Source organism: Protopterus annectens, chromosome 1.part1 (genome assembly GCF_019279795.1).
Source record: "Protopterus annectens isolate FY-2018-M chromosome 1.part1, PAN1.0, whole genome shotgun sequence".
NCBI classification, from domain to species: Eukaryota; Metazoa; Chordata; order Ceratodontiformes; family Protopteridae; genus Protopterus; species Protopterus annectens.
The window spans coordinates 53,229,265-53,243,471 of NC_056726.1; positions in this window are offsets into that span (position 1 = coordinate 53,229,265).

The window sequence follows — 14,207 nt, forward strand, 5'->3', positions numbered from 1 at the left end:
TGAGCAGATAAGGGTTGAATCATCTGCATATTGTATGCAGGTTGCTTGTGGGATTGCAGTCTGTAGATCGTTAATAAAGAGAGAGAACAGAAGTGGACCAAGAATGGAGCCCTGGGGAACTCCGATGGAAATGGGCAAGAGTGATGAGATATGGTTTTCCCATATTACTGCTTGTTGTCTGTTGTTAAGATAAGATTTAAACCAATTAATGGCGAATTTATCACAGGAGAGAGATTCAAGAATGTTGATTAAGAGAGAGTGGTTGACCATATCGAAAGCTTTAGAGAGATCAATGAAAAGAGCGGAAGAGAGTATTGTTGTTTCGATTTTTGTTGATAGTATCTACAAAGAAAGAAGGGCAGTGGTGGTACTGTGGTGAGGTCTAAAGCCATGCTGACAGTTTGCTATTATGTTGTGAAGAGAGAGATAGTGCACAAGTTGCTGATGAATGCATTTTTCCATGATTTTTGCTAGGGTGAGAGAAGGCGATTGGTCTAAAGTTGGAAAGGTCAAGGGAGTTACCACCTTTATGTAGTGGGATAATAAAGGAGACTTTCCAGATGTCAGGGATGGTTCCCTCTTGGATAGTTCTGTTTATAAGTAGGGATATAGGGTATGCAATTTCTTTGGCAGCTTTCTGAAGGAGAGAAGGGAGCTTGTCTGCAGAAGGGGTGCAAGGTTTCAGTTTGTGAATGAGTCTATAGATGAAAGAAGTAGATATGGGTTTTAGAGAGAAGTTGTAGGTGGAGTTAGCTATATTATTTGGAATATAAGAGTTGTTGGTGTTCATTTGTTTGGCTAGGGATTGAATAGTTTCAGAGAAAAAGAGTTGAAAGCATTAGCAGTCTGGAGAGGGTTTCTGGGTCAGCATTAAGTGGGGACGGAGTTTTAGCAATTCCTGGGGAAAGAAGTCTATTTACTGATGACCAGAAATATTTAGAGTTGTTAAGATGAGTTTCCTGAAGTTCACAGTAGAATTTTTTCTTGTCAGAGATTATTGATTTCTTAGCCAGATTTCTAAGCTGGCGAAAAAGAACTAAATCAGGGTTTTGTCTATGGCATCTCCATTTCGTCCATGCTTTGTTTCTAGTATGAATGAGTTTTTTAGTATTGTTGGTAAGCCATGGGGCTGTTTTGGTTTTTATTCTAATAGAACGTTCAGGAGCATGTTTATTAAGTATGGATAGGAAGGTAGTATTAAAAAATGAGACTGCCTCCTCCAGGGGAAGTGATTTTAAGCAATTCCAATTGCATGCTCTCAGTTCAGCTTGGAAAAGGTCTATGTTAAAATGCTTGATAGAACGAATTAGCCTTGTATTTGGGAGGTTAACACATTCTGACTTTTGTCTAGTAATGTAGGTTAGGGAGTGGTTGCTGATATCGTCTGGCATAGTACCTAATTTATACTGTTTGTTGACTTTATTTGTGAGTATCCAGTCTAATATACTCTCTCTCTTACTGGGCTTATTGACTCTTGTAGTTGAGGTAATAGTTTGGGTGAAACCATGTAGGTTAATATGAGAGGAGGGATTGTCAGCATTAATAGTGTTCCAATCTATATTAACGTCGCCAAGAATTATGGTTTCTTGGGGGTAGGTGGTAGAAACCCAGCTTAGAAAGTCTTCTAATATTGGAATGTTGTTACCTGGAGGAAGATACACGCATATAAAGTAAAGGGCTTTTGGCATTAAGTTGGAGTTTAATAATGATGGCTTCTATTTTGCTATCTTGGTTTGGACATGCTGGTTGAGTAGAGATGTTAAGTTGATTTTTGAAAAGTATTGCTACTCCACCACCTTTACGTTTTAAGCGGTCATGTCTTACTATATTATAACCTTGGGGTATAATCTCTGAGTCTTTTGTGCCTGGGTTTAGCCAGGTTTCAGAGAGGCAAAGGATGTCAAAAGAGTGGATATCTAAGAGGGCATGGATGAAGGGTATTTTCTTACTTATGCTTTGAATGTTGAGGTGTCCTATGAGGAAGTTATTATTAAGGTTAGGTGAGCAGCTTTGGGGAGGAGGGGAGATAGGGCCAGGGTTGGGGTGGATGTCTCCATCTTGTAGGGTAGGATTAACTAGTTTAGTTAAAAGGTTGCTCTTTAGAAATGTGAGAGGTTTTGTTTTTTTGTCTGATTGTAGGAGATAGGTAAGGTGATGTAGCCTGTGGAATTTAGGTAGATGATAGCTAGGGGTGGAATTAACATTAGAGTATGATGTGAAAGTGAATATAGTAGAAGTGTGTTTTTGTGAGGAGTTATGATAGTTGTTTAGTGAAATTTCAAAGAAGGTGAGATGGTATGTTGAGAGAAGGGTGGTCAAGAGTAAGATTGAGAGTATAGGCAAAGTTGGTATGTAGGGAGTCATTATTTAGTAATCTGAGAAGTGAGGAGGAAGGAGGAAAGTACAAAGGAGAGAGGATGAGTGTGGTTAGCAGGAGAGGGGGTAGTATATCTTTAGAAAAGTTGGAAAATAAGAATTGGATGCTAAAGGGAATGAAGAATGATATGACTAGAGAAGACAGGGTAGGAGTAAAGAGAGAAGTGTAAGAAAGGGAGAAAGGTAATGTAAGAAATTAAGGTAATAGGGTAAAGAAAGTGATGGGGGGAGTGGGGGGGTGTGTTCAGGCTAGGTAACAATTTGGCGGGAAGGAGAGGGATGGGATAGGAGGGAAAGGGGTGTGGTTGTAGAGCTATAAGACTAGGACCCCTGGGGGTGGGTGGGAATTGGGGGTAGGGAGAGGAGCGGAGTGAGCCCGCAGGGCGAACGGAGCGGGGATACACAAAGTAAACCAAAGAGGAAGGAAAAATTATCAGAGAAAGCTGGCTGAGGCCAAGTGAGTAGAGTATCTAGGAGGATAGGGTAAGAGTGGAAGAAGAAAGGGATAGGAATATGAGGGGTGAAATAGGCAGCATGGGGTAGAAATACAAAACTGGTACAAAAGATATTAAAGGGGAAAGGGAGACATCTAGTGGGCAGTAGCTGTGATTACAGTAATATAGAGAGGGTCACAGTGGAAATAAAAGATAAGGCTAGAGGAGAGAAAGCTCAGGCTAAATAACACGTTAGGACAGGGAGGGATTGGAAATAAAAGAGTAAGGGTGGGGTTGCTGCTGGCAAGCTTGACCGAGCTAACAGATAGCTTAGCAGGGTTAAAACTGTTACAATTTACAAGTCCAACATAAAGGTAGACATACTTTCTTGAATCTTGATGTAGAGGGTTGCAGGAGAAGGCTAGGTTTTGGAAAGTTCCAAGGGTAGTTGGCAAACAATACAGTAGCAGAAATTAGCGGAGGGGTTCCACCCAGGCAAAAACACAGGGTATATCCAGGGGGTAGCTAATATAGGAGGAGAGAAGTTGAGAAAATAAAATAATGTTAGAAAAACTAATTGCAACACAATGTATTTAAGACAGTGCAGAAATCACAGGTTGTTCTAGTAAATAAATTGGAATTATTTGACATCGAAAAGGCAGTAACAAACAGGCTGGGTTGAGAGAATTGCACAACAGTAGTTAATGTTAGGCACAGCACATAGTACAATAAGCACACTCTTACAAAAGGCTACTACCAGCTAAATCATATACTGCACCAGAGAAGATATTACCACAAATGCATTAATTAACAAATTAAAAGCACAGGGAAACAGAGGGGAGCATCTAGTTCCAAACAGTTATCCTTGAATAAAGGATGAGGGTAGGTACCTGAAGGGGAAGATAAACCCCAGTCTAATCTATGCGTGTAAGGCCAGTGCAAAGTTACACACAGTTCAGGTAGAGGGCGGGAAAGAGATTGAGTTTTTAAAAAAACAGTAAGTCAGCGTTAGAGGTTACAGCCCCTAGCAGGAGTAAATTCGGTGGACTGTTAATCTGAAGACAATAGTCTTGAAACTATCAGTAAAAAGGCGAAGAAGGAGTAAATAAATCCAAATTGATAAGACTGTCGCTAATCAGAGCTAGTTGGGTCAACCACGGGGTATTAGAAGACCAACACCAGAAGCAGGTCTTTTCAAGGAGCAGCAGTTAGCTGCGTATAGCTACTATAAAGATGGTGAGAACTGACCTGCCACACCGTCTCTAAAAAAGGTGGAAGCTAAGCTACCACGCTGTCACTAGAGCTGGTGCCAGACCTGCATCAGAAAGCAGGACTTTTCAAGGAACCGCAGGTAGCTGCGAGATAACCACCTTAAAAAATGGGGAAAACTAAGCAGCCACGCTGTAGGTACAGATGGAGCCAGACCAGCGACAGAAAGCAGGTCTTTTTAAGGAGCAGCAGATCGCTGTGTATAGCTGCCTTAAAATTGGGGAAAACTAATCTACCACGCTGTCGCTAAAAAATGGGGTAACTAAGCTACCACGCTGTCGCTACAGCTGGAGTCAGACCAGCACCAGAAAGCAGGTATTTTCATGTTATGAACACTGGTCATAATTTGCGAGCAACTGACGTAGGAGCTATTAACAATGTTTCATTCAATGTTAGACCAGAAATGGTCGGAGATGATGTACAGCCATTCAATGATGGTGTGGTTAATGTCAATAACAACAGGGGTGTTTTGAACACTCAACCCCGACTACCTGGTCATCTTATCCCTGACGGAGGCGCTACTGCAGGCTCAAGTGTTGAGCCAGACTTAAGGGAATGGATGGCAAACACTGAAAACTTTTCTTTTGTACAACAAGGTTCCTTTATTAATAGGAGCGAGATGGATACATCGAACAATGGGATCATTGCTGATAAGTTTAAATTGTTTGACAACAAATTGCTTAGGTTAAAAAAAGTTCAACTTGAAGCAGCATACTTTAAACAGTGTATAAATGAAAACTTAATCCCTAAGGGGTTACGGAGTAGTTTTTCTCCATCAGGTTTACTTAGGGACTCTCTTTTTTACACTGACTTAAAGAATCTTTTTCAACAACAGGGGAAGCAGCTTCTCGAACTTATAGTCAAACACTACACTAATCAAATAACAACATTGGTTAATGAAATTGAATCCTTAGATAAGGAGATTAAGCTTGACTTAAATTTTTCACGGTATAGGTTTGACTACAACCGTATCCTAACCAGTATTGACACACTTCTAATTAAATTGAAGGCTAATAAAAACAAAAAATTGGTTAGTGACAGGTTAGCTTACAAGAATGACAGTGCATACCCTAGACTTCAATATATTGATACTAAGCAACCTTCTAGGGACAATTCTGAGTATGTTGATCCTTCAGCGACCACCTTTAGGGAGGAAACTGATATAGAGGATGACATACCAGATGACGAGCAGGTGGGACCTAGACGTAGCAACAGAATTAAGGGCCTTAAGGCCACTAATTCAGGACAAAATGAAGCTAACCAGAAAAAAGGCAATGGTAAGAATTTTTTAGGTCAGCGAAACAACTACCAGTACACCAACAGGAAGAGGAACCGGAACGGATAAATTTAGGTTCCTACAATGTTACTGACGTAGACTTTGAGAACGACCTTGTTCCCATTTATCCCACTGAAGATCCGGTGTATCCAATAATTATCACTAACAAAAAGGGAGATTTTAAAATTTATAATTTTTCCCAACTTTCCCTCAATGAAGAGCTTGTTGAGCTCTTGGCTTATGGTTACACTTTCGTCCCAAGTAGATATGGTAACATATCTAAGGACATTATTGACTTGAAGTGTTTTGTCCGTAAGTTAAATCTTAAACTCCTTTTTGACAATGAAGAGCCTGTGCTTAGACATCCCTTGAAACTTTCAAGCGTTTTTAATCCACCCCTTCATGCGTCTCTCCAACTTTTTGAGAATGTGTGTGAAGTTGACTTTAGGCAAATTCTTTCGGACACACATAAGAAAGGGACAAACGCTAGTTTCAATACCACCAAGGAACAACTTCTTCTCTTAGACCAACTTTGCCGTTCACCAGTCAGGCTTATTAAGCCTGACAAGGGTGGGGGGTTGGTCCTATTGGATGATCACTCCTACAAGGAGAGAATGCTTTCTGTTTTGGAATCTTCTGCTTATTCTGAGTCATCCATTAATGAAATACATGGCGCATACAACAGAATTAGGGGTTACTTCCGTGATTTATTCTTGGAAGGTAAAATTGACATTGATGTTTATAACTATATAGACATCACTTTGCCAAAAATCCCTGTGATGTTTGGCATACCGAAAATTCACAAGGATATTAATAACCCACCAATGAGAGCACTCATAGATGGTAGGTCATCTATGACGTATCCTTGTGCCAAACTCATAGATAATATCTTGTTTAAATACATTAAGTCTATCCCAAGTGTCTGTAAAGACTCTTGGTCATTTTTGGAGGGTATCAACAATATACCATTCGACAGTGAGAGTAATTTTCTCACTGTCGATGTGATAGACTTATATACCTCGATTCCCCACCAGGAGGCTTCAGAATGGATAGGCCTTTTACTCCATGACTTTGGCGCCGCTAGAAATGAAATTGATCTTGTGACAGAACTTTTGGATATCGTTCTGTCATCAAACTTTTTCATTTTCGATAAGCAGTATTTCCTGCAGAAGCAAGGAGTAGCAATGGGCTCCCCTTGTGGAGCTTCCGTTGCAAACTTCTTTATGGGCTATTGGGAGAAGCATTTTCTTTACACTTCTCCCGAATTTTCACGTTTAGTCACATTTTACACAAGATTCTTAGATGACATGTTCTTTCTATTTAGGGGGAACAGATCTGAGGCTTTTGAGTTTGTTGACAACTTGAACAAAACAACAAGTTTCTTAAAATTCACGTCTAACTTCTCTGGTTCTGAAATTGATTATTTAGACGTGAAATTGTCAAAGGACACTAACAACTTTGCCTTTATCTCAAGTATTTATAGAAAACCAACGTACTGCAATTCTTTCCTCCATTTTTCCAGCAACCATGCCTTTAAAAAAAAACGATCCATAGTAAAGGGTCAACTTGTTAGAGCGGGAAGAATGTGCAGTACACTGTTGGATTTTCGAGCAGAATGTGACCTACTAAAGGAAATGTTCCTTAATAGGGGTTACCCGCACTATTTACTGGAGGAATTGACTTCAGAGGTGGTTTATAAGAGGATGAATGGATTTTATAAACCCATTTTATGCCAAGGACCAACCACCAGTGACGAATCATCCCTTATTGAGACGCCTTCTACTTTAGAAGGCGATTCAGGATCCACCCTAACTTTTTTAAGTCTTGATGTACAACGAGACTTCTCATTAAGTTTTGTCACTACTTACAGTATGAATTCCAAAAGCATCATGACTATAATACGGAAAAACTGGCAATTTATATCCAACAATTTGAGTTTGGTAGAGAAATTAGGTTTTTCTCCCAATTTTGTTTTCAAAAGAGGAAACAATCTTAAGGAACTTCTACAGAGGGACTTTTCAAACCAATTTTTTAACAAAAGGATTGGAATGTACCCCTGTGGATTTTGTAATTGGTGCCACAAGGTTAAGGCAGGAGAAACGTTACTATTAGGGACAAGAAATACCTCATTAGGTCCCCTTTAAATTGTGAAAGCAGATCCATCATTTATATTGCCTTTTGTGATTGTTGTTTTGCTTTCTACATTGGCAAAACGGACCGTAGGGTCCGTGATCGTGTTTATGAACACATGTATGCAATTAAAAACAGGAAGGAAGTGAATGCATTAGCTAAACATGTGGTTCTTAACCCAGGCCATAGTTTTTCATTTATGGCCATTGACCAAGTAGAAACTAAAATTCGAGGGGGTCCTTATTCACTGATTCTGGAGAATCGAGAATTGGAGTGGCAATTAAGGCTGGATGCTTTCAAGCATCCAGGCTTAAATGAAAATTGTAATATCTCGGCTGTATTAAAGTTAAGGAGTTATTTTAGATAAGGTTTAAAGTAAACTATATACATTTTTAGACAGCCATATGGGATGAACTTTATGGGTAAAGATTCTTTAGGTTTGTTTAGGCCACATATACAAAAATATTTAACAAATGGTCTACATAAACTAGTGCATCTGTGACCCATATGTATTACATTATACAAAGACTTTTTTAATAACTTTACACTAATATGTTATTTATGTCTTTGATTTTAGAAATAATTATAATACATATTTACAACTTTGCTGAAATAGGATTTGGACCAATCTGTTTTTTTAAGTTATTATTTGTTATTACTTTTTATATTTAAATATGAGTTTTTAATAATAAGTACATGTCTTTTTATTGATTTAATAAGCATGTACTCTTTGTATGTAATTAGTTATTTATATTTTATTTTCATACTGGATGTCGACCACAAGCTTTCCACTTGTAGGTCAGGACTGATCACACTAGTATTTTGGATTATTTTACATCTTTTGCGAACTGTTACTTTAGGGAGTAATGTACTTGTGTGTTTTTGGTCTCGCGTTTTTTGCTGGTGTAACGCTGACATCATTTCCTGTATTTTACTTTATTGTCAACATAAAAAAGAGTACGCATTTTACATTTTTGTAAATCTATTCTCTGAAGAAGCCACGGCAGAGGCTGTGGCGAAAACGCTGTTTACTTTTAATAAAATTGCGTTAAGGACATTGGTTTTGGTTTACGCAATTTTTTGGCTGGAGCAAGGTCCCCGTGGCACTTTTGATTACACTTTGTGTTTTTTTTCGTCTTGGTTAATTTTTTTTCGTCTTGGTTAATTTGTGTATTGCTGCTGTCCACCACAGATGTTTAAACCCTATTAGTTTCACTTAGCACCGCTTACTCCCCCTTACACCCGCGCTAATTTTCTTTAAAGAAAAGAAAAATGGGTGATAGGACAGTAGTGAAATGGGGGCAAGAAGAGGGTAAAACATTATGAAAAGCAGCTAGGGATATGCAGGGCAGTTGTAGGAAAGGACCATAGGTCTACATTTCTTCAGCAGCAGCAGCTGTGAATTACATGTATAGAATTTGGAATTTACAGCCTCACATCCCACAGGGAGGGGTGTTGGGGACAGACATTTGCAGAGTAATCAGTGAGTTGATTGATTAGTTTCACTGTACATGGGGGCAAAATGTTTAGCTATGTATGGAGCAATGTTTTTTTTTTTTTGTGGGACACATGCCCTTTTTTTTAAGGTGAGAGTGGGAAGTTGGGTAAGAGCTGTAGGCATGTTTGGGGAGGTAGGTTGGGTGAGTTAGGTTGCATTTTCAGAGAGACAAGACAGACAAGACAACAAACAGGGGTGGTATATGACACATGGGGGTAAACACCTTTGACGGGGAGGGTGGTTAGGAATCCAAAGCCCATGAGACCCCAAATGGATACAGTGGGACTGAGATCCCCATCCATGGGCAGTCACCACTGCTCCTTCATGGCCCCAAAGGTGGCTGTGCTGGGAGCTGGACAGGAGAGGTGGCCTGCCCCTCGAGGTGCACCAGGCGGCCCTCAATCTGGCACAGCTATCCACCCAACTCTGTTTGGATGGAGCTGCACACCAAACCTAGGACCTGATGGTGGGTGACAGGCTCCTGTCTGGGCCCACTTACAAGGGAGACAGGCCCCATCCCCTGAGGTGGTTCCACCCAAAGGTGGTGCAGGGCCAGTGGATGAGGAAGGCCCAGGTTGGGTCCTAGGCATACTGGGGCCCGGTGCCATGGCCAGATGAGGTGGGACAGGCAGATCTGCCGGGATCTGCCTTTCCAAACGTGCTATGGTGTTAAGGTTTTAAAGCATATGTTGGTTAGTCATGAACAACACATTTCCAGATTAGTTATAACAGTATTTATGGGTGTTCCAATTAACCCCATAAAACAGATTTGAAACAGTTTCATAGCAAAATGAACCTATGTATAAATGGAACAACAGTATTCATCGTGACAGCATGCCAGTAACATTGATGGCAACATGCTATCAAAAATGGTATTTGGACAAGGTATGTTAACATGCAAGCAATCAAATATATGAACAATAATAGAACACAAGTCCCAACATTAGGTTTAGAGGAAGACATACCCATAGTATATGAATTTTAGTATTGATCCAGATAAGGGGTGGGGGGAGAGACAAAAAAGTCCATTAACAACTGTTTATGCTTTTATTTTCCACAACAGTACTGCTCAGTACTCTATACGTTTGCCCTCACTTTACTTCTGCTTATGGCCCATAGCTTCTGTAGCACAAACATACCTATTAAACTGTCAGCTTGAAATGGTATGGGGCAAACTGTGACAACTCTGGGTACATGCCTAGAGGGAACACATATATGTCAGGGTTACATATCTGGCACAGGAGGGGTACCCTGAGTGCTGTTATGTGAGTGTGCTACTGGCATACTTCAACTTGTTTCTTATCTGTGTCCAGGGTTATTGGCAGCAGTGACCACTAGCCATGGCAGTGTGACACTGGAAAAACATGTGTCATGAAGAGTACATGTTGTATGTACCTATCCTGCTATCATTTTCAGTCATGTGGTGGGACAGTTGAACAGTTGTACACAGTTTATTAGCATACCCTTCATACAGCTACTACCAACATTTCCTAACCTGTACAACCTGTGGAGAAAATATCTGTTAACACTACCTGACTGTTTTTACATTTATTCCTGATTCTTTGTGTGTAGATTTGCACACATCTTAGTACCACTCCCCGGATTTGAACTATGTCTGGGTGTGCAGAATTAATAACTAAGCTATTTTGCATCACACTGAGCTACTGGAGAACTGCTGTTTCTTGTTTTACTGGTTTATGCCTAATAGTCTCTTGGTTTGACAGTCTGAACTTGTAATCCTGTGATGCATGCATGACAGATAGTTATTGTACTGTGCATTAATCCTTTGGATTACTGCAACATGGAAAGCAAAGTTTAACATAAGACAATGCTTTATAGAACACACTTTGAAACTTTCCACATTACTATTCAGGTTTCAGAGCTTAGTGCAGTATATATTTCACATTTCAGTTGTATCTTGTTTTACAGCTCCACCATCTACAGTTTTCTTACCGCTGGTTCACAGAACTACCTGAGTTAATGCATGCTGTCACAGTCACATTTGCTGTGAAGAACCTGTATACATTCTATATGTCTACAACAACATACCAGAATAAACACAACAGTTTTTTGTAGGCATCTTTATTGGACGTCAATATTAGTCAGTCAAACTTTTTATTTATTCAGTTCACACAGTAACAGTATACCTACTAGCAGTAAGCAATGTACTCCTTCTTAGCTATTTGAACAATACACTGCAAAATAGATTTGTACACATCAGCCTGTTGGCGCAGCCTCAGCAGTCTGTCAGCATGGGGTTCTACATTCATAGTCCTCTCTGCTGCAGCTGTAGGGGAGAAAAACAAACATGCATACCTGTCTATCACATTCTTAGGCTAATATTTGCTACAAACTATTTGATAGTGGTATTTACTCACTACTGGAGCATTCTGTGCTTGTGCATCTTGGATCCACTGGGCCAAGAGTGCCCTCTTCCTCCACTGTAGATCACCATAGTGGTGCCATAATGGCTCAGCAGTATGGGAGATGCCAGTAGCACTAGTAAGATCACATGCGAGATGGTCCCAGGCTCCTGCTTTGTATTGTGAGCCCTGGCACTGGCCCTGCAGCAGTTTCTCTTCATGGTTTTCTACAAGGAGTCCAGCCATGACCCTGGACTTCTGAATGCTTCAGAGCTGTGCCCGAAAGTGCACTCCCTCTCCAACACCAGACATGTACCTGCAGAGATCAGACTAAACAGGTTATGGCTGTATTCCCACCTGCATGGTTTAAATAAGGCCATATTCCCACCCTTTGCCATCATTGGACCATTTCAAAAATGGTGAGCACAGTCTAGCAACGTGCAAACCTGCTAAGCTGAGTTGAACAGTGCTTAAAGGGGTAATTGCTGAATACTGCTTAACAGTGCACAAATCCACTTAGCTGAGCTGCCTGCTGCTTAGCAATCAAGTCTAAGTGATGCTTAAACCTGGTAAGCATAGCTGAGCATTACTGACCATTGCTCACTTTTCATTTTAGATAACTATCAGAATAATTACTTCATTTAGTAGGTGTATATTTACTTTACATGACATCCCTCTATGTGGTTTCATTACATTAGCAAGGGGTGTGACTATACTGTATGCGACACGTGTATACATGGGTGATTTCTCATATTATATGCACACACACTTCCATTTTACACCAGCTACACTTCCCTAGTTGACAAAAAGCAGTTACTACATAATTTAAGTTTAAAACAATAATTTTAACTCTGCTTTCCCATACAAAAATAACTTGCCTGTTAGGTACTCGAACCATGAATGCCTGCATGTAATACTGGGACTCTACCCACTACACTCTCTTGGCTTAAGAATTTTAGCTGTATATTTTTTATTTATCTCCTATGGATGTTTACGCAATGCTAAGCAAAGGGCCATAATGTGCACACCCAGTTAGCTATGCTTAGACATTCCCTAGCATGTAAAAAAAGATTTATTATATTATTATTATGTTATTATTTTATATAGTGAGTATTGTGGTTTTTGACAAGTCATTCAGGACTGCTGTCAGGGAATAATGGCATACATTTGACTTTCAGAATTCTATTGTTTGGAAATTCATGCTAATGCATGACCTGTTTTCTATCAACTTTCGAAGTTTGTAAGGGCAATATTTAAGTAGTGTCCATATTTTAAGGCTTTGTCCCCCCATTATTTGTGACTTTGTCCATATTTCCTGCTTTAGCAGGTTGCAGAGGTGTTGTATGGCACTTTTACAATGCAGGGAGTGTGTCACAGAACCTGTCACACACAGCCTGCATTGGGTTTCTGCTCCCATATGTATTTCAGTGTCCGCAGACACTGAAATGGTCATTTATTTAATTTCTGTGTCCACAGACACTGAAATACTGGCATAATATTAGAGAAATTCTCTAATATTATGCCGGATCAGGTTTAGAAAGTGCCATATGGCACTTTCTGAGTGCAGGGGGTGTGTTTGTAGTCCATGCACTACTTACATTCGCCCTCTGCACTCGTTCACAGTTCGTGTCCATTTAGCCTTAATAGCAGCACACCTTCATGAATATGCAAGACGCTCTGCTGTTCTACATGAACACGAACCACTCCATGCAGGAATAGCACTATTCCTGCATGGAGTTTATTGAATCTAGGGGGATGTCATCTTTAATAGCACTACAGGTTCCTGTTATAACTTATGACCCCATCAAGCATGTGTGCATGCACACACACACACACACACACACACACACACACACACACACACACACACACACACACACACACACACACACACACATACATACACACGTGTGTTTATGTATGTGTGGTAACCAGAAAATTTCATCATGGGATTATGGCAGTCGAGCTTCTTAACAAAAACAGATTGCAAGTTTAACAAATAAAACTTTGAGTACATAACTCAGTTTGTTATGATAGCTGTGCCCCATCTATTCCCACTACATACATGGAAAGAGGCCTGATTGGATTACAAATGATAGAGTCCTGATTGATACAGTGCATGCTGGATGGCTCACCAATCAGATTTTGTACAAGCTAACCATTCACCATTCAGGACTATGTGTTCTTTTGGATGAATGTACCATTTGTGTGTAATAAAAGCATACAAATGACCGTATGTCAAACTAATAAGAAAACCAAACGGTCCAGGCAGCAGCAGGAAACGGCTTTATCATAAACTTTTATTAGCAGGAAACAACTTTTGAAATTGAGTCAGGGTGAAAGCGCTTGTGAGATTTTAATAAAAGTATTTGTGTGTAATAGCCATTCCACTGTGGAGACTCAAAGGCAAATCTTCAGTGTAAAACATGATGCTTCTTTCCAAACCTTTTTATGTTTAATGAATAAAAAAATATTTTAAAAACATGTTTAGGATTAGTTTATTTTCCTTTTGGCCAATGACTGCTGGGAAAGACAACCCCCAACTCTAAACTGGATAAAATGTGTAAATAAAAATAAAACCTTTTTATATTTAGTCTGACTCTAAATCCTGTTGTCTGTATAAGTAAATGCAATAATATAACCATTAGCCAGTTTTATCATCTAACAGGTCTTTGGTAAATTGCAAATATCCATCTCACTGTGTCCGCTGTGATTTGTGGATCCAGTGGGGTACTGTAATCCAGCTGGTATGTGGTACTGACTTTGCTGCATAATTTGTTAGCATTTTTTTTATATATGGTTTGCTATAAATATGATGTATTACAATTTCATCCCTGCTTCCTTTTGCCTTCCTATGTATT